The sequence below is a fragment of the Diadema antillarum genome, unplaced genomic scaffold, assembly GCF_040938485.1.
Source record: "Diadema antillarum isolate AM-2024a unplaced genomic scaffold, OU_Dant_1.0 seq00000788_RagTag, whole genome shotgun sequence".
Classification (NCBI taxonomy): Eukaryota; Metazoa; Echinodermata; class Echinoidea; order Diadematoida; family Diadematidae; genus Diadema; species Diadema antillarum.
The window spans coordinates 259,849-282,456 of NW_027271676.1; the positions used below are offsets into that span (position 1 = coordinate 259,849).

The window sequence follows — 22,608 nt, forward strand, 5'->3', positions numbered from 1 at the left end:
TTTGAACGGAGTGAATCTCCACAGTGCGTCGGGTATATGACAACAAAAATGATGATGTGTCTAACAGAGCGAACACAATGTGTCATTCCCTAACATCGATCTAGGGCTCTTAGGAGGCAGCCGCAAGGATGACGTCATCACGAACGGAACCCCTGTCCCCGGAACTTGACTTCCACGCTTTGTTTGTGACAGTAATTTTGCAACTCGCCACATCCTCTCTGCAGCATCGAACCACTCTACAAGCTGTGTCATGTTAACCCTTTCCTTCAGACACTTGCAAAGTTAACATCTACTTTGAGTAGGCTAGGGTTAATCGCGTCCCTGATTTATAGAGTGATGATAACCAGAAATTTGCGTAGACAAGCAGTTATTAGACGTTTAACCAAGGAGGTGTTACAGAAGGAGAAGAAACAAGTATCTCTCCTTTGTATCCATGCTCTCTGCCGCTGGCAAGTTATGTGCTCTAGCATACTAGTGTCAACAAATTGCTTTAAGACATCATTCTGGTAAGAGTGCATGCATCATTATGCATCATTATGAATATGCATCATTCCTCAATCACACCCAACTGGACGAGCAGCAGTTCGTCGTCGCATGTTAAAGGGGATGGCTAGTAACCGATCAGTGGGAATCAGTGGGAATGCTGAGGGATGATTGTTACAATCCTTGTGGGATTTATTTAAGAGTACATTATATATCTACTGTTGTGTGAAAATTATTTGCTTCAGAACGGTCTCATATTCAAGTAATGTGCAGATTAATGCCCCGTCACGTGACCAGGGACGCTTACCTGGAAACATTAAACTCCACATTACTTGAATATGAGACCATTCTGAAGCAAATAATTTTCACACAAGAATAAATATATAGTGTACTCTTAAATGAATCCCACAAGGATTGGAACAATCATCCTCCAGCATTCCTACTGATTCCCACTGATCAGTTACTAGCCTTCCCCTTTAAGAACATGACATACTTTAGCTGTAGGCCTAAGTAAACATGCACAAACACGCATTAATAGTTATAATTACTTAATCCGAAAGATTACACATTAATGTTTCTAAACCTGGTGAACAAAAGTTGTAAAATTTTGCACATTTAACAACTACTTGATGTGCGCTAGATGGTGAAATGTAACTTTTTATACGATATCATTTTTTTTTCACTCCCAGGGTTATTAATAAAAAGAAGATTTGAAGACAAACTATAAAAAAACTAAGAAAAACTAAAAAGATTTGTTCCATATTACCAAAAAGTCCCATACAAATAGGGAAGACTTCAACATTAATTCCTCTGAAATACAGCTTAAAAATGTTAGAGCCAAGAACTTCGGCTTGGATTTATCAAATTTGAACATCTTTGGTCATATCAAAATGGTAAGGAAGAGTAATTTAGAGCGTGGAACATCAAAGCCAGTGGGATGATAAGCATTAATAGAACCTACATTATGAACTTGCACAAGTTATTTGGGAAGATCTTCCACTCCGTCTCTACAAACAGCTCCCAGGTTTAACGAACACTCTTGTCTTTAATCGCTTCAATTTTAATCACAGTATGTGAACTCTGTCCTTGTGTATTCTGTAAAGAATAGCGTGGTGTAGTATGAACGTTTAATATAAGTAAATTGAATGCAAAATAGATTAATAGATAGATAATCTTAACACCAGTGTCGTGCCCCTGGCCCGGTTACTTGAAATAGTAATTATAATAATTTATCACAGCATTGTCTAATTTATCACAGCATTGTCGGATTCTACAACCAATTAAACATGAAAATGATGGTAACTACACTAATTCGACTGTACAATGTATTTCAGTTTCACTTCTTCCAAAGCATTCATTAAGAAAGAAACAGTATTGTGCAAACTTATTTCTGATAAACATTTAGATGTCGCCAGATTATTATTTTTTGACGCATAAAAATTCATGAAGCGAACATTATATCAAAAGCGCTTAAAATGACATTCAGAGTTTAATCTTCGGCAGAGTAATCGAAGTGATAGCCAGGAGTATTGCCGTATCTTCGAACAAAAACTCGGCGGAGCAATTGTCGACAGAGCATATATCGGCGGAGCAAATGTTGCCGGAGCAATTTTCTTATCAACACGAAAAAAAAAAAGAAGAAAAAAAAAAGAAAAGAGAACTGGACTAAAACAGACATGGATATATACAAGAGACAGACAGATGGAAACAATATTTCAATACACGGACAACGGACTGGCTATCCGAGTCTACACACCGAAGCAACCAGATCAAAGTCTAATGAGCTTTTATTATGTTCTCTATGGTAACACTGGAAGGGGTAAAGGTGATAGATGGATGGCTTCTACTTTTTAAATATTATTCTTTGCTTTTTATCTGTTTCCTCAAAGATCCTCCGTGGCAAATTGGGTCGAAGTATTATAGGAAGTTGAATGATAGGTGCCTAGGAAGTTGAATGATAGGTGCCATCGAGAAGGCGAAACATAAAGTATCGCTTTCCTGCCTTCTTGGACACGAGCAGTCGAGAAGATGAGGTCTCAGTTCTCACTTCGGACCCGAGCAGTCAAGAAGACGAGGTCTCAGTTCTCACTTCGGACCCGAGCAGTCAAGAAGACGAGGTCTCAGTTCTCACTTCGGACCCAAGCAGTCGAGAAGACGAGGTTTCAGTTCTCACTTCGGACCCGAGCAGTCGAGAAGACGAGGTCTCAGTCCTCGCTTCGGACCCGAGCAGTCGAGAAGACGAGGTCTCAGTTCTCACTTCGGACCCGAGCAGTCAAGAAGACGAGGTCTCAGTTCTCACTTCGGACCCAAGCAGTCGAGAAGACGAGGTCTCACTTCTCACTTCGGACCCGAGAAGACGAGGTCTCAGTTCTCGCTTCGGACCCGAGCAGTCGAGAAGACGAGGTCTCAGTTCTCGCTTCGGACCCGAGCAGTCGAGAAGACGAGGTCTCGGTTCTCGTTTTCCTGCTTTCTCGGACCCTGGCAGTCGTGAAGACGAGGTCTCGGTTCTCGCTTTCATGCCTGTTCGGACCCGAGCAGTCGAGAACGAGAAGACGAAGTCTCGGCACTCGCCTTCCCCCTTCTCAGACCCGAGCAGTCGAGACGTCGTGATCTCGGTTCTCGCTTTCCTGCTTTCTTGGACACGAGCAAATGACGAGCAGTCAAGAAGACGAGTTCTCGGTTCTCACTTCGGACCCAAGCAGTCGAGGAGACGAGGTCTCGGTACTCGCTTTCCCCTTCTCGGACCCGAGCAGTCGAGAGGTCGAGGTCTCAGTTCTCGCTTGCCTTTCCTACCTTCCCGAGTAGTCGAGAAGACGAGGTCTCGGTTCTCGCTTTCCTGCCTTCTCGGACCTGAGCAGACGAGGAGACGAAGTCTCGGTTCTCACTTCGGACCCGAGCAGTCGAGATGATGTGGTCTCGGTTCTCGCCTTCCCTCTTCAGTGAAAACGTCAAGGATACGAGAACTCGTATCCCGTCTTCTTTTATCGGGACCCAATACAGTGTACGTGGAGAAGACGAGATCTCTGATCTCGCCTTCTCACCTTCAAGAAAGGTAGCGAGAGCGAAGAACTGTTTCGTCTTCTCGGTGGCAATCCTCCGCCGAGTGTCAAAGGCCGTCTAAAATTGTCTCTCCGAAGTTAACAATAAGGGCTAGTAGAGTCCCTTCAGAGTTTTAATTCGCCCATAGGCCTAGTCATCAATATCGAAGGACAAGTTCACCTTCATAAACATGTGGGCTGAATGAATGCAGCAATATTAGTAGAACACATCAGTGAGAGTTTGAGGAAAATTGGACAATCTGTTCAAACGTTATGCATTTTTGAAGTTTTAACTGCTCACTCAAGGTTGGATGAGAAGTCTACTATAGCTTGTGATGTCACAATGCGTACAATTAACGATATAAAGAAAGAATAAAGAAAATTCAACATATTTTCACTTTTCTAGCATAACCAAAGAACACCTAACTTCTCTCTTTCAGAAGGCAGGGGGAATAATATTACCCTTAACATATGTCAGTAACAAGTTGAAGAAATGCGTACTTTATTCAAAAAGTGAAGTTTTGTGAAATTCTCTTTTAATTTTCTTTGTGTCGTTGCACGCACATGACATCATACACTGTAGTAGTCTTTTCATCAAGCAGTGACTGTGCAGATACTTTAAAAATTCATAACTTTTGAACGGATCGTCTGATTTTCCCCAAACTTTCACTGATGTGTTCTAATAATATTGTTGCATTCAATCAATCCACATGGTATATGAAGGTGGACTTGTCCTTTTTAACATGACAGATAGGAATTCATAAACTCAGGATGAAATGCAATCAAATTAAAAGTGGTAGACGGGGATGATAAGAAAAGAGGAAGATGAACAGATAATAATGATGAAGAAAACATGCTGTAAACCATCATTCCATGGAAGCATGGGAAGTGTTGCGAAGTTGGGCTGGGTGGCATTGCTGCCGTATAGAATTAACGAGACTGCGAGAAAGACTAGGGCCGGTGTAGCTCGACAGCATTTCCGGGTTGTGACATGCACGAAGTACGTGCACCTACCTCTCAATATTTGATCAAGCATGCGAATCGAGTGTGATGGTCGACGACCCTGGATAGTGAGAGCAAAGGGTAACATGCAAGCCCATTTCTTCAAATAAAGTTCGATATATTGCTATTTAGAAGTCCATTTGGCATAGAGAGGTAAGTCAGTACGTCAAGTGTGGTGCTCGTTCTGCACATAACACAGTAATGCCTTAAATATTACCGATTTCCTGTTATGTAACTGTTAGTGTCTGTAGACGGAGGATGTCGAGATTGCAGTTTGTGTGGTTATGGTGTTCTTACGTATGCCCCACTGTCAGTACTGAGCTGAGCAGTTGATTAAAATATTTTTGTCCCTGATTTACATGCACTCACTTCGTACTCAAATGAGCAATAAGTGGATAAAATTAAGAATTTTTTGTAGCCCAGTGCTGCACTTGACTTCCTGATCCATCTGGTTATCCACATTTAACGATATTATGATTATGATGAGCAAGTTTGTACGTATTGCGTTTCCTGAGCTTAGCTGAGTGCTGGGAGCAGAGGCCACAAGGAGCCCGCTGTCGCTGTATTTGCCCGAAGCTGTCTACTGCTTGGATTTTACCCTAGGCCACCCCGGGCCGCTGGGGCTTCGAATCAGGTGCTGTGCTGTCCGTACGGACGGCGCGGCGCCTGTACAGTATACCGACATGATTGTACATTTGTATGTAGATCGCTACAGGTACAGCTAGAATATAAAGGGTCTAGAGGAAATTATCACACACGAACACATACATGCAAAAGGGGAATTCCCCATCTACCCATGATCTTGGTGTCTAAAGTTATTCTATTACATTGTAAAGTTTATGCTACAACACTACTCACTGACAATAGAGCCGCTAAGGAAGATAGGCCCAGGGTCCGTATCATGCAGTCGTCACAAAAAAGTCCTTGGTTACATAAATCTCAAAATGATCAAAGCCGCCCATTTTATGCAGCTATACGACTTAGAGACTTTCAGATGAAAGAGAAGTAGAATAGTAACAAGTTATAGAACTCTACTGTAAAAGTGGATATTTTCGCCTGACTAATTTTTGGGGCTTGACCGTCGACCGGGTAAGACGAGTTTCGTGTGTTTCTATTAATTCTGCGGAATCATTTATTGGTACTGGAACATATGGCAAACGAAAATATTTGCATGCTTTTATTTTCGTGAGCACTAGTTTCTGGTTGTGCGTAATGCGCAAAATTTTCAACACCGTGAAAATATTGTCTTGTCTTCATTAGTGCGTCTAATGTGAGTAAGAAGGCTTTCATAACGAAAAGGGATCTGTTGGAAAATTTTATTATTTCATTATTATTAGCCTCAGATTTGAGTTACCAGGTACCTATTTAAATGCGAACCCTAACTTTTTTCTAAACCAATCACTTATACCTTGGGACTCAGGATTTAAAACTTTTAAAGGGGATGGCTAGTAACTGATCAGTGGGAATCATTGGGAATGCTGGGGGATGATTGTTCCAATCCTTGTGGGATTCATTTAACCCGTTCCTTCCGCAATTCTCTGAGTGCCTTTAATGCCCCCAAACGAGATTCTTTTCGCCCGTCGACAGAGAGGCACACAGGTTGGTAATCCAGCTGTGTGAAGTCAGTCAAGCAGTTCATTGTTTCCCCCTTTCCACGGTCAACTACATGTGCCAGTGAACAATGGAAATATCGATCGGGTGCGAGGTATGAATAGAGCGTGCGCTGATGAGCTCTCAGAATCTTTTGTTCTACACAAAATCAGGTACCTGAATGAGGTGACTGGGGTCAGCGAACCCGCATTTCTAACTGATCTCAGCCTTGATCGCTATGTACATGTTCGTACGAGTTTACAGCAGAACAAGCAAAAGACTAAATCAGGAAAAGGTACATAGTACTGTAAAACACGCATTTTTCAAACAGAAGGAGAACAAATCCTGATAGAGTAAACTCTTATCTTTTTATCAAACCCACTTTTCTGAGCATTTTAACACAAAGAAACATGAATATAGGCCACTGAAACAGGCACCCTTGTCTTCATTTTGGGAACCTGGTAAACCAGGTTCCTGTATATCAGTTGCTCCCACGGGAACCTGGTAAACCAGGTTCCCGTAAGGAACGGGTTAATTGTTGTGTGAAAATTATTTGCTTTAGAATGGTCTCATATTCAAGTAATGTGCAGTATATAATGTTTCCAGGTTGGCATGCTTGTACCATGACGGGGCGATCGTTAATGGGCCATTAACGATCGCCCCGTCACTGATGGGTGTAGTTGACAGTGGTGGCCTATTAAAAAAAAAGAATCTTTACATTTTGTTATGTACCACTCTCTGAGTGCATAACATACTACTAGTACTTAACCTTTACTGTAAAACATGATATATTCGCGGCATGAAATTTTCGCGAATTGGAGCCGACAGCCTTTTTCGTGGCATGAAATTTTCGCGAATTGCCACTGGTGTTCAATGCATGTACATGTAGTGTAGACAAAAACTTTCGCGTGCATTTTAATTTCGCGAATTTTGGACCTCGCGAAATTTGCGAAATTAAAATGCACGCGAAAATTCCTCGTTTTACAGTATTTGTCTAGTTGTAGATGGTGATTTTCTGGCATGTTTGTAAGCGAACTACATGTACCCGTACCAATGCCCTGGTGGTCAGTAGGTTGACACATGACCTAGCCATCTTTAATACTGGTATTAGAACGTTAGCATGGTTTTAAGCAATCTCTGACTTACTTCACCGTGGTGTTTTGAATGAATGAATGAATGAATGAATGAATGAATGAATGAATGAATGAATGAATGAATGAATGAATTGCTTTATTGTCCATAAAGGAAATTCTCTTTTCACTGGTTTTTTTACATGTAGTCCACATAGTGAACAAGACAAACAATTACAATTACATATTACAAATTGACAAATTCATCATATTTCAAAGGTACATATTGCATGACATATAATTCTGCTTGCCCAATGTATACATAAGGATAGCATATGAAATAGACCAAGTATGGATAATATACAACTGTCTTGTAAATCAATTTTGGCCAAAAAGTTCTGTATCATATAAGTCATAAAAAGAAAACTTTCAATAATTGCTCATATAATGTTTTCGTTTAAAGAAAAAAACAAAAACAAAAACAAAAAAAAAACAATATAATATGATCTTTAATTACAACATATGAGTTTAAGTTACGAAAATATATATATACATGGTGAGATGTATGTGTGTGCAATAGCATTTGAGAGTAATATGAGATATAGTGTGAGTAAGGGTGGTATGTATTTTGTATGTGTGAGTGTGTGTATGGGTGCGCGTGTGTGTGTGTGTTTGTGTGAGTAAATTCTTCTTACACACAAATATTTCAGAATTACGTCATCAATGTAATGTTACATCAATGTTACATCTGATACACCAAAAGAAAAATGAAATTATCCATAATCATTACAACCAATTGATATCTGGGTAAGGTATTCATGACGGGTGTGACACAGACCTTCGGACTTGCGCATTGTAGAGATGTATGGCGTTAGGGATGAACGATTGCCTGAAATGGGTTTTCCGAGTACGTGGAACACACAAGCGAATACCTGAACGGTTGAAGGTAAAGTTTTCGTTGAGTGGGTGGGTGGGGTCCTGCATAATCTTCCGCAGTATGGAAGCAACTCTCTCTTGATAGACATCATCGAGGGATGGGAGGTCTAGCCCTAATAAGCGTTGGACTATTTTTCTGGGACGATTTAGCTTCTTCAAATCACATTTTGTTGCTTGGGCAAAATAACACACAATATTATAAGTTAGAACACTCTCAATGATGGAGTTGTAGATTGTAAGAGCGTGATTTGTGAGTCCCTTGTCGGGTTATGTAGCGTGGTACAATCACAACTCTTACTGTACATTCAGACGCGAAGAAATATGAAGTACACAGTTCGATATTCAGTTCATAACGTGTGTATATTTATTGGTAGTAGATATACACAATCTGTATATCCAGCATAGAATGACAGCGAATATATATAAGAGCACTCCCGATAAGGTTACAACATAGCCATCTATCTGATGGCCAGGGAGAATCAGACTTGAGGACTTCTGCCCAAGACAGGGGCGTCCAGAATGAAATCCTTTGTTAAGATTTAAGCCATAACTTAGCCCCAAATAGGTTTACCTTGGAAATGCCCATTTCAGTGTGTATGTGTGTGTGTGTGTGTGTGTTTAGTACATTGATTGATGTCTGTTTGGGTGGATAATGTGTGACACATACGTTTCTGTGATAAAATTTGCTTAATCCATGACAAAATCAGATTTTTTCATACAGTACCTGTGCCTGTTTGAATGGGTGCATCTGTCTTAAGTACCCCTGGCAAGCTACAAGGTATTCAATGTACTCCAGTATCAGTACCAAGAAATTAATTTAATTTAAATTAAAATGCACGCGAATTGAATGCCAGTGGCAGTTCGCGACAATTTCATGCCGCGAATATATCATGTTTTACAGTATGCTTGTGTCAACAATTTAGTTAATCATGTGAATTTTAAACAAATCAGCACTGAAATGAAAAATCATTTTACAAAAATGTCACCTCAAGTCATTTTTTTGAAGATCAGAGAATAATTGTATGTTATTATAGCCCTACCATTCCACTTTAGACCATATATTTTTTTAATACAGAAACTGCAGACATAAAAATCCAGCTGGATCATTCAAAGCCTCCCCCTGCCAATTTTGCTCTCATGACTGATTGAAATTCAAATGATATCAGCGTGCAATCTGACCTAGGAAGATCAGTTGGAATGGCGCCCTCTAGTGTTACACTCTTACATGGACACTGAATGCATTTCTACTGGTATTTATGTACAGCAGATTTGAGTGTGATTTTGACTTCAAAAGAAAATTTGCAAAGAAGCTTGTACAACTGGCGGCTGGAAGAATTGCATCAATTTATAAATCAAATATGATGATAAGCATAATCAAAGAGCACTTGACTAACCGCTTTCAGAAAGCTGGGGGAATAATTGCTACCCTTAACATATGTCAGTATCAAGTTGATGGAATGTGTAATTTTCATGAAAAGTGAATTTTTATGGAATTCCCTTTATATTTTCCTTATATTGTTGTCCACACATATGTCATAACCTCTAGTAGTCTCCTCATCCAGCAGTTCCAACACCAAATTTTAAAAGTTCATAACTTTTGCGTTGATTGTCCGATTTTCCTCAAACTTTCACTCATGTGTTCTACTAATGTTGATGCAATGTACTCAATCCTTATTTGCTCTTTGGGTGTGGGTTTCCTTTAACTGTCCAAAATCTGGTAAATGAGTACATTGGACTGCACGTATTGGATGGGTGTCTGGAATCCCAGATTTAGTTTTTGATGTTTATAGTTTAAGACATAGCCATTCCCTCATGGTTGCATACCTAGTGCCAAGCTAGGGGGAATCACTTCAGACCAAACTATGAAGTTTTCATCCTGGAGTGCTTGAAGTGGCCCCCAAATCAACAGGGAAAGACTGTCAAAGTATAATGACCTTTTTTTTTTTGGGGGGGGGAGGGAAGAGGGAATGGGCCTTGCAACTTTAAGAAATAAAAGTCTGGGATGTGAGAAAACAACTTCATCTGCCAATGTAAATGGCTTATTTCAATTTTTATACCCCCACCCTGACATATTTTTGTTATTAGTCTTACAGTATATCTATAGGCACAAACTTTTCTCTCTAGGTCTCTCACCCCGCGTTCACATTGGTCCCCACGACGCGGGGACAGTCACCAGAGATCTTATCTTTTTTTACTTTTTTTTAACTTTATCTGTCCCCGAGCTGTCGGGGCAATTGGGTCTTGGGGCGAGCTCTGCCAATCGAAACCAGGCATCGCCAAGTCCACCATACACGTGAATTGAGTGAATGCAACAATATTAGTAGGAGACATCAGTGAAAATTTGGGGAAAATCCGACAATCCATTCCAAAGTTATGAATTTTTAAAAATATGTGCGCAGTCACCGCTGGTTGAGAAGACTACTACAGTGTAATGTCACATGCATACAACAATGTAAGGAAAATAAAAAGAGAATTTCACAAAACTTTACTTTTTGAATAAAGTGCACATTTCTTCGACTTGTCACTGACCTATGTTAAAGGGGCATAGTCCCGGTAGTGTAGAGGGTGCTGTTGATGATACTGCCGATCACCGTTAGCATTGATATGAAGATTACCGAAGTTGAGCTGTCATCAAGAGTAAAGTGCGTAGGTGTTGCTATGTAACGTTGCCTTTGTTGTCTTCTCTGCGCATCGCGCAGTCTGTAGTAATGCCAGGGTGCGTGCATATGTGCTTGTTATTATGACGTCACAAAAGAAGTTTGCTAAAGCTGTCACCCCCCCTCAGCCGAATCATGAGCCGAACTGTGATCGGACCACTGACTACAGTGGATCGCACTTCTTTGGACTCGGGGAAGTGGGCCAAAGCGTAAGCGCTAAAGAGGAGTCGATAGCGTAGGTCTCTATAGGAAACTTGCGCCGTGCGCCCGCGTACGCATTTGACTAAAACACTGGGACCATGCACCTTTAAGGGTAATATTATTCCCCCTGCCTTCTGTAAGAGAGAAGTTGAGTGTTCTTTTCTTATGCGTGAAAAGTTGAATTTTTTTTTATGTTGAATTTTCTTTATTATTTTATTCTTTCTTTATTTCATTGTACACGTATGACATCACAAGCTATAGTAGTGTTCTCATCCAGCCTTGACTGAGCGGAATCTTCAAAAATTCATAACTTTTGAACGGATTGTCTGATTTTCCTCAAACTCTCTTTGATGGGTTCTCCTAATATTGCTGCATTCACTCAACCCACTTGTCTATGAAGGTGATAATGGAAGAGGAGCTTTCAACTTATACATGTAGCTTGACACTATTTTACTTTTGCTGTAGTCGCACATAAACACCTGGTTGGGTTGGGTGATGTTTTTATTTCAACTATATTGGGGGGAGGGGGGCTTCATTGCATGCCTTTGATACAATAGTATACAGATTTATGAACTGACAAAGCAATGCACCTAACTCATTTGCATAACCCATGGAATCATCTTTTCATCTTATTTTGGAAGCCCTCCGGTTATGGCCGACAGTTGCAGTGTTTTAATACAGTATTTTTTTATTTTTTTTTTCAATATGGGGGTGTATAATAGGTACAGTAGACTACAATCTGTATACTCTTACATATTGATCAAGAGATGTGTGTTTAATTGGTAGGGGGAAGGGTTTAATGACACAGCTGTTGCGTGAAATGCCCCACTGCTGTTTTTGGAAGATGAAATGCTTAATTTCAGCATCTGACCAGCCCGTAGTGGTATAAATGCCACATGTGTTTTGTGAGTAAGCTATTTTGCCAGAAATTTGGACTTGCAAGACAATTTTACAAACTGCTTAAATTCTGAATTGAAGGGGAATTTCACAAGTGATTGAAGTCAAGATCGATTAGTTTGGCTCACGTGTCTGGTTTGCATACGTCAGTGGATGAGTTTGCAAATTTATCTGGAATAAAACTATGATATGATATTCGTGATATGTACATTGTAAGTAAAAAAGTAAATGACCATGAGTACGTACAAAGCTGTAGTGTATATCATACTGTTGATGCACAACTACAAAGTATTCCACTATGGACAGTCAGCATGACTGTGCAGTTCTTAATGATTAGAAAGAAAATGCAAAGATTATTATAAGTAACTGGGAGAAAATGCTGGGATCATTATTGATATTATAATCAACGCCCCCTTAATTGTGAGAAAGAAATACTGTGGAAAAAAATAAGAGAGAAGATTTTGCAAGTCATTGGACCACATATTGTGTGTTTGATATGAAACCCCCGAGCAAGGCACAATCCTGCTTTGCTTTGTTTGATTCCGGCATTACTCATCGGAGCAGACACAATCTCTGCCCAAAAGCCCAATGCAGGAGGACTTTGCTTTGAATGTGCTAACAATCAATGGTTGGTACGTGTATGTTTGTAACATACTGAAGGGATCTTCCAGTGCTCAGTCTTCAACTTGACTGTGAGTACACATTGTACTCATATTAGAATCAGAGACAAAAAACAACAACAACTCACATGCACACACACACAAGTACAACACACATCCATGCAGACACACACACACACACACACACTATCTGGCAGAAGGCCAGCTGGGGCAAACACTCCAGCTCTCTGATTGGCTCAGAAAGGACACACCCCCAGGTACTCCCACCTATCAAGTGCATTGGCACTACATGTGTGTGTCTCTGAGGTGTTGAAGTATGCCTGCGTGCTGGGATTATCATGCCTTTTTGTGAATATTCTACTCAGCACTGTAGGAGATAGCAAGGCTGAGTGAGTGGTCCTATGAAGTGTGTAGCTTTGACTGCTTTGACTGGCGACTACAATTTTTGTTACCGTCTTGAAATCTACAAGATTGCATGAATAAAAAGACTCAGCAGAAGACAAGTTAGTTGTCCTATGAAGTGCGTAGCTTTGACTGGCGACAGCAATTTATGGTACCGTCCTGAAATCTACAAGATTGCACAAATAAAAAGACTCAACAAGCAGAAGACAGCCTTATCTGGTCTATACAGATTACTTCATTGCCTCTACAGGACCACTGGTGCTTGACTAAAAGGCTCCTATGAAAATAAGGACCATGGATTACGTAAAGAAGGATCATCTACTTTTGCCCCATTGAAGAAGTCTGTTTATCCAGGAAGTGGAAGCTATGACGTGCCAACTTCTTCTGTGGCAGTAACTCACCAGTGGCTCGATTCCTTTTCCACTTTCGAGGAAATCCTGACTTAAATACGTAGCTGTATCAGACCCGATGCCAACCTGTGAGTTCAAAAAATAAATCACAAGCTAATAGTTCTCTATATGCTACAGCAGCATACAAGGAAACAGGTGTTGTGATTTGGCAATTAGTGCACCGCTCCCCTCGATCAATCCAGCTATCCACGCGTCAGCAGGCAAACATTGCAGAGCAATCAAATAATAGTGCCCTGTTGTACGTGGCCATTCACTTGGGCAACTGGCAGTGCAGTGGGGAATTCACTCAGAAACTCCTTTGCTCTAAGGGGTCCATGGATATACCGGCAGGCAACGCGAGCCAAAATGTCTGAACTGGTGGAGATGATCGTGGATGTGCCTGCAAATTGTCACAGATGAGATCCGCCAACTGTCCCCGGAAGTGTTCAGACCTGAAGTTTAGCATCCAGGGTTTGGTCATGCAAAGTAAATGTCTTGGAACCACGATTTTTGTGTGTGTGTGTGGAAAAGCAGCCACACTGGTTTCCTTTCAAACTGTTTGCATGCGATGACGATATGCCTGTAGTGGGAAACATCCACTAGCCCCCTGGATTCGGAATAAGCAGATTGTCAAGATGACTATGTACCTGCCAAGGGCTATGGAGATTGTCTATAAGATGGAGTGGAATATGTGCATACCCCATTGAAGTCTCTGGTGTTATGAGGAGAGTTTGTGAAATGCACCATGATCTGCAAAAGTATGTGACTACCATACATTGGCAATACTCAAATTCAGTGAAGTTATGCTGCAGTAGGATTTGATGATTTTTGAGCACAAAGCAGCATAATTGTCTTGGAAAGTTACGAATGTGGATTTCTCGAGCTCTGCACCTGTTCATTGTGCACGCTTTTACATCTTTACAATCAAGATTTTCAAAGCAGCATACACTTGATTGGCTTCTCGCCTCATAGAATTTCTGCGTAAACTTCATGGGAACATTTGTATTCTGCTTGATGAGATAGAAAGGGAATATACAACATTATTCCTTTGCTTTTCGTTGACTGCAGCTAACTTTTTGGCTTGACATTATTTTCATTCCGACCACGATGCCGTCCATGCACTTTGTACACAATGAGACGGTGAGTATGGTGTAAAGATATACCTGCACATACAGTGTATTTTCTCTTCAATTTGAAATGAGATGCCTGTCAAAAAGAAAAAAAAAAACTGACTTTGGCATATATTCCTTTTTCAAGCTTGATCTGATCGAATCTGACACCTGCTATTCATTACCGGTATGTTGTTACAAACATGCAGTACAGACTGTGTATAAACGTATTATTATTTATTTATTCATTCAGTTTTCTTTACCCAGGGTAGCCCCATCAGTGGTTTACACACTGTTATCATATAGTAGGGGGCCCTGCAACAGCATGACAAAATATACAAGCTGTAACAGTTCAACAAACACAAAATAACAAATCAAGGACATTTCTTTTTACAATACATCTTTAACATCAACACAATATCAATAGGCCTACTCTATATAAACAAAGAAATGCAAAATTAATCCTTGGCGATAATAATACACAAACTCATATTATTTGAGAAAAAAAAAACCTTAACATTAAACAAGAATATAAAAAATACCCGAATTCTACCCCAAGTGAGATGTATGTACAAATGTATGTACATGGTATTCCATACATACAGTGTACATGTACTGTACAATGTAGGTGCCTACAGGTAGTAGCCTATGTGTGGGGAAATTTATTCTGGATTAGGAATGAGTACAGCTGAAGATTTGTATCATCACATACTGTACAATCAGAGTCAATAACAATGATGATCCCGATTTGTAATGCAGTGCTTGCTCTTGGGACATGCGTGGCTTTTTTCTGACACATCAGCAGCTTCAGAATTCACAGCTGGTTTATTTGTTCACCACTTTAAATTAGTACATTATAACATTTCATGCTCATTCTCATACAGAATGATAAGACCTAATCAGGACAACGAAGAAAACATGTCTGGAGTTTGTAGTACAACAAATACTTCATATTATGGAGTACATATGAACATGCAATAGGAGTGATGTGATTGAAGAGGCAATTGGGGAAAAGGAATCCTTTGACTTTGAAATATTGTTAGTATTTAAAGTGGCTACATTCCATCCAACTTCAGAATGTGAATTTATCAATGAAATTTGGGGAACTGAATGAAGGCTACATTGACCAGTATACTGTATTGGTGAGATGCTTCATACATACATTACCAGGCCTATATACAGTTGCTCTATATACATTGTAGTATAAAAGCCTGAGTAGGAGCCCTACAATTTGGAGAATCACTTATTTCCCCCCCTCATCTTAACCTGTTGAGGACGGACTGATTTTGCTACAACACGCATTTCCCATAGACACCTGCCTGAGTATACACGGGACTCGTCCTCAACGGGTTAAAATAATACACTGCTCTTTCTGATGTTGTTTGCACTCTGTTTTGTGTGGTAAATGCCTCTTCAGTAATATAGCAGTACCACAGTGATAAAATGCCAAACATTTGTCAAAGGGGGATTCTCTCTTCAAATATTGGCCTCTAATGCTTACAAATTATTGTCTGTTTAGACTCTCAAAAAGTCATCTTTCAAGTGGTTATGAAAAAAAACCCCCAAAACCATTTCAAGAAAAGAAAAGAATCCCCAACCTCAACCAATACAATGAAACAACCAAAGCTGCCTGCTTTTACAGGTTGAAGTGGAAGATGGAATCATTTCTTTGAGTTGGTGCATTTTCAGTCTTTGTTAAATGTCATTGGGAACAGTGAAGAGAGGAATTCCTGAAGGCTGTTGTTGTAATGTACGCTTCTTTGATTATTGGAACCAGAGGGGAAACATCTACAGCATTGTGAGGCAGTGGTACTGTGGGGTCCATTCAATAGATATGCTCTGTGGTAGTGTGTGTTTGTATCGATGACAGAAGAGAATGAAAATGAAAACAAAGACAGACCAGCAGAAAAAAAGGAAAGAAAGAGACCCCTCCCCCAAAAAAAGAAATAAAATAAAGTACACACACACACACACACACATAGTTATGCATGCGCGCACACATAATAGAAGAATGTGATTCCTGTATATAGCCTGCTCTTTCCTCATAATGTATTTCGAACAATCATTCAGCATTTTAGTATTCCGGTACTTCCTTCTTCTCTCTCCCTTCTTCCCCCCCCCCCCCCCCCCCCCCCCCCCCTTACCAAAAGCAACAACTCCACAGCGTTTGTTGCTTTTTTTTTGTTGACTGGATGCAGTGAAATAGAAACATCAGTGGGAGAAAATTGAGAGGAACATATACACTGTAAGAAAAGTAGTGCTGGTTCATGGCAAAATTATTACCATTGTATTGAGCCCTCGTAAAATATCATAGGCACGATGCTGCTTGCACATAATAATTTCCTTTGAATGGCATGGCAATACACTAGGGAGTTCTAATTTGATTGCCAGTACATGGTAATACTTCTGTGCAAAGTATCTTTCATACGTAGCTACAATGTACACTTTGTATTTGCTACATAGATACATGAGTTTGCAGGAATTATTTTTAAGTACTATATACATCCAGGGACTGAAAAATTGCAAATTGGATTGAGGAAGAATCCTTTCAAGACCAGAGTACCTGAGAATATGTCCTCCGAGGTGAACCTGGAGAAATTTTGCCTGTCGTGCGGAGTGCGAAAGTAAAAGCGAAATCTTGCATTATGTTGAAGTTGACCTAAACGGAGTAAAGTATATGAACAGAATGAGCAGATTTCTGTGAAGATTGACTGGAGTTGTTATAACAGCGAGAAGAGTTCTATGGAATTGTCAAGTTTTGTAAGTTTCTACTGATATAGGTGGCAATGACATTTACATATTTTATCTGAAGTACTGCAAATCCTTCCTAAATAAAAGAATTCCACAAAATCTCATTTTCATGAAAAAATACACATTCCATCAGCTTGTTACTTGACATACATATGTTAAGGACAATATTATCCCTCCTGCTCTCTGAAAGGAGCAAGTCAAATGCTCTTTCATTATGCTAGAAAAGTGAAAATATGTTGCATTTTCTTTATATTTTCTTGTTATTGTTGTAGAAAATGACGTTATTAAGTTTAGTAATCTCCTCATTCACTGATTCAGCGATGATGGCACTGAAACTATAAAAATTCTTAAAGGGGATGGCTAGTAACCGATCAGTGTGAATCAGTGGGAATGCTGAGGGATGATTGTTCCAATCCTTGTGGGATTTATTTATTGAGTACATTATATATCTACTGTTGTGTGAAAATTATTTGCTTCAGAACGGTCTCATATTCAAGTAACGTGCAGATTAATGCCCCGTCACTGACCAGGGATGCTTACCTGGAAACATTAAACTGCACATTACTTGAATATGAGACCATTCTGAAGCAAATAATTTTCACACAAGAATAAATATATAGTGTACTCTGAAATGAATCCCACAAGGATTGGAACAATCATCCTCCAGCATTCCCACTGATTCCCACTGATCAGTTACTAGCCATCCCCTTTAACTTTTGCGTCGATTGCCCAAATTTCTTTAAACTTTCACTGATGTGTTCTGCTATCAATATTGCTGTATTCACTTAATTGACATGTATATTTGGGCTTTTGTTTCCTTTAACCTGTTGAAGACGAGTCCCGAGAGTACTCTGGCAGGTGTCTATGGGAAATGCCTGTTGTAGCAAAATCAGTCCATCCTCAACAGGTTAATTAACTGAGGACAGCCATGCTAGATACTGTAGACAAGTTTGGAGATGCAACTTCGTTTATGGAACCTGAAATGGCATAGGCTAAAGCTAATACTATTTGTACATGCCCTCAAATTAGTAGTAGTTAATATTGAAAGCAGATATACACAGCCACATTCTTTCATGCACAGATGTCATGCAGGACTAGTGAAAAAGAAGCAATCACTCAAAAGAGTTGGGCCATTTTGGCCTATTAAAACTGTATCGTAACTACCAGATTCAAGCACTTGTATGCTTCCTGTTAAGAGAAGTTAATTGAGCTCCTGTAGGGTAAACAACCCCTTTAAGGGTGAGTCAGCTGTTTATTCCAAGACCAGGAAGTTTGTATGAAGGTATTTTTTGTCTTTTGTGAACAATACTCAGGGTTTCAAAAGTTGGTAGCAGTCATTCTTCAGAGAAACAGGTGAATGCGTAAGTACTATATGTGTGGTTTGAGAATGCATTTGATGAACAAAGTGGCCCCACTTTGTTTGGGCCCACTCTTTCGGAGAAGGTATAAAAAGTTTTTTTTTGCAGGCATTCGTTGTTGTTTTTTTGCTTCTTGTCGTTTGTCTGCTAGTGATAAAAGCTTGAAGGAAAAATTAGAACTGATTTTGATAAAATTACTAGGACAAGTTCGTAGTGGTAAATGGAATGAATAATTAGTTTATGGTGGTGAACTAGATCTTAAGGTAGATCTTTGGAGGATGCTAGCACAGTTCTTTGGCGTTAGTAACCCTAGGGCCCCAGCTAAGGTTGTGGCTCTTTGAGTGCTTCTAGTTTTGCCTGTGGAGGCATGTTGATCACACCAAAACTGCCGTTGCCTGTCGCAGTGTTGTGTATGCATTAAAAAATATCAGAACTGAATTGCAGTTCAGTTCGAGTGCTTTGTTGTATGGTGTATACTGTATGATATGGGACTTCTGCTGCCATATGCACAGCACACTCTGCAGTTTTGACAAATTATATTTATTTATCAATTATGCCATTTTATGTCGTGAAAACAAATCCTTTTCTTTAGCAGTCTTTTATCATTGAAACCATCATGTTTGTTTTGCAGCTAAAAAATTGATTTTTGCTATGCTAGGATTGTATCTATTTGGTGCAAGGATTGTTATTAAAATTATGCTCTGTGTGACGACTCGCCACTTTTGGCACAAAGTCTGTGCATTGTGACAAGAGACTTTGAAGTATAAATAGTAAAAACAGGAAAATTGATTGGCATCTTGTGGTCCGGGCATATCACCAATCTATATTCTGATCTTTTCAAACTTCAGTTTGATAGACTACTTTTGTCCATATACTAATTATTTGTAAAGGGATTAAAATGAGATAATCTTGATCAGAAATGTTCATCAAAAATCATAATCAGTTATACTGACTTTGAAAAGACAGCTGCACTAGAGCAGAGTTGACAGGCATTGCCCCTTTGGTAGGTCAGGTGTTTTGGTTGAGCCAAATGAAGCAAATATTGGCACATATTGTTGATATCTTTAAATAAATCATGTATTGATTGTAAAGTTCATTCATGATTATACTGTACATACAGGACAACCAGTTGTGTAGTGTGTCTGTGCCTAGCACTGTCTAACATGATGCATTAATACCAAACTATCATGCCATTGCTGATTATCATTGAAGCATAATGACGTAGAGAACATAGTGGAATAATGCACATTAACAACAACATTTGCATCAAGAACAACAAGAAAGCCGGTTGGAAAAACAAACAAACAGTTGAGACAGATTGCATCTATAGGCTGAATATGACGTTGAGACCGGTGCATTCAATCCACTTAATGGCATTTAATCTGCGATATCATCCAATTAGCTGTGGAATCTCAGCAACTTGACCCCTGTGGTTAGACTGTGTTTCAGGAAGTGGCCTTTGGTCAATCGTCCAGTTGCTCAAGTGGAAGACTGGATGAAATAGATATTAGTGGTATGTGGACAATATCTAGGTCAACTTGTCCATTTTGACAAGGCTCTAAAATCTCAATGATAGAGTGTGCACCTGACCTGTCAGGCTTCCATGTAAGGCAGTGGGTCAAATCTTGATACCAGTAGATCAATTTCATGACACAAATTGTACCTGTAGTTCATACTTGATCTTTTCACACGCAACAGATGAAAATATCTGCAGGTGATAGAAGAATGCCCTGTAGTATTGCAATCTAATCAGCCATGTATGTGATACTACAGTAGTCAAACAGTTTCAACCGTTCATTCCTACAGCATAAAACGACATTTTTTGTTTCTTAATTTTTTTAAAAATAGGAATGAGTTTTGGCCCATTGATATGACTCTTTAACATGCTAGCAAGTGCTCATGTAAAAGCTGTAGGGCCTAAAAAAAAACAAACAGCAGACCCCCCCCCCCCAAAAAAAAAAAAAAAAAAAAAAAAAAAAAAAAGCATTGTACAATATTTCAAAAGGAGAACAAACTTTATGAAATACAATTAAAAATTGGGAAGATTACCAAACCCCAGGAGAGACTAAAATATTATTGGAAAATTATTTCATAATTTGTCAACATATTGTAAGTGACAAGCAGGTCAGTCTTACAATCAACTTTGTGCATTTGGGCAATTCCACGGTAACTCGCGTTACAAATAATGGGTACATTTTTGGGATAATGTGCCAATATCTTTGTAATTGGTAGGATCTACAAGTTACTTTTTTCATCACGGGTTAAGTAGACATACACCAACTAAATGAATCCAAAAAGAAAAATAAAGGACAAACATGTTGGGATTCTTGAATCATTTAATTTCGGTAACTCGCATTACACAAAAAGGACATGGTCAATTCTATGAAGACCTCTTTTTGGAAAGTCTCCTCATACTAGACAATCTTGATAAAAGTTTTCCTACCTTGAATTGATAGTGGGTTAGGACTCATAAATTAACAATATCAAAGTTGAGTAACAATGACCTGGAAAAATGTAGGGAGCCTTTATGTCGGTAACTCGCGTTACGATAACTCGCGTTACATTATGTCCACTAACACAGGGTGACACAAATTGATGACATACAATTGTTCTGATGGCACTGAATCTTGTGTTGAATAATCTGAGAGATGCTTATTTGTGTAGATAGTAAAACGAATAAATGTTAAACAAATATTTTACTAATAAACCCAATAGAAGAGTGTGTTTAAGACTAATAAGAGCTTCACTCCTCATAGAGACCTTGAATATGTTTGAATATATACTAGATGATATAGGTGTATTATTACATTGTAAGTTTCAGAGTGTAAAGATGAAAAATGTTGAAAGTCTTTTTAAAACAAAACATAAAAGTATCAAACCCTATACAAGTTTACGAAGCAGCTTACAATCTTTCAAAAATTCAAATCCTATCTTTGTGAGGAGTGAAAACTAGTACATTTCTTTGCAACTGATTGACAAAAAGACCAGTTCGTAATTCCACTTTGTGCATGAACAAAAAAAGATCATTTGTACGAACAGACATTTTGGTTTGTAAATTCACTGACATTAAGCATCTGTGATGCGATGATTATTCATGCGATCCTTATCTAAATGATGCTTGCCAGCACATCCACCTGACAGCAAGAATGGTATTTTGCAATATAAACGGAAATAAGCTGTTACTGCATTCAATACAAAACAATGAAATGAATGCCTGCTAAATTATAAATTGATGGGAGTATTCTGATCCCCTGATCTAAATGCAAGTTCATTCTTTTTTTGAACAGAAGTTCCATAAATTGTTATGTCATGCAAGCTTTATGCATTATGCTGCTTTGAAAACAAGTGAAGTGCCGAACCAACTGAGAGAAAAGAAAGGTCATTTGTACCAATGTGTACATGAGCTACAGTGTATAACATACGAACTGGCTTATTACCCTACATCGACGTATTAAAATAAGCACTGAATTGATCAGTGTTTTAGTAGTAGCCATGATAAAAAAGTCATGGGCGTACATACTCAAGCAGTATTCAAACTTACGACCTCCTGATCATCGGACAGGTGTCATCTCCACTAGACCACCGTGCTTTCGCCCGACAGCAAGTGCTGGTTCTAATCCTTATAACATGCAGTGGGTACTGCGTAATTATTCAAATTCATGAAATTCTTCTGTTGAGATGTTTTCATTGCAACTGATTGACAAATTGCCCTACATCAACGTTAATAAGCTCACTGAATTGATCAGTGTTTTATTAGTAGCCATGATAAAAAATCATGGGCATACATACTTGAGCAGGATTCGAACCCACAACCTCCTGATCTCCGGACAGGTGTCATCTTCAGTAGACCACTGAACAAGGATTAGAACCAACACTTGCTGTGCTTTATAGCATTCTGTAATAAAAATTCTGTAATACTGATGCAGGAAATTCAAAAGATAAATCTAATGGTCTCATTCACTGCTGGATACATGTACAGTATGCAGTGAAAGCCAGGCTAGACTCTTCAATGTGGCATGTGATCAGTGGCCTTGATGCTAATCACAGTTTATTAGGCTGCCCTCCTTTGTTTCAGTCCAGCATAGTGTGTATAGCACTGCATTTG

The 22,608-nt window shown here is 39.3% G+C and overlaps 1 protein-coding gene across 1 annotated transcript in view; it reads left to right on the forward strand.

The window, feature by feature from the left end:
• Positions 1-4,576: 4,576 nt before the first annotated feature.
• LOC139739206 (glycogen debranching enzyme-like) overlaps positions 4,577-22,608 on the forward strand; it is a 58,851-nt gene continuing 40,819 nt past the window's right edge. The window contains exon 1 of the mRNA XM_071649820.1: positions 4,577-4,676. The gene's annotated coding sequence lies outside the window, so the exon portion shown is untranslated. The remainder of the gene's footprint in view (positions 4,677-22,608) is intronic.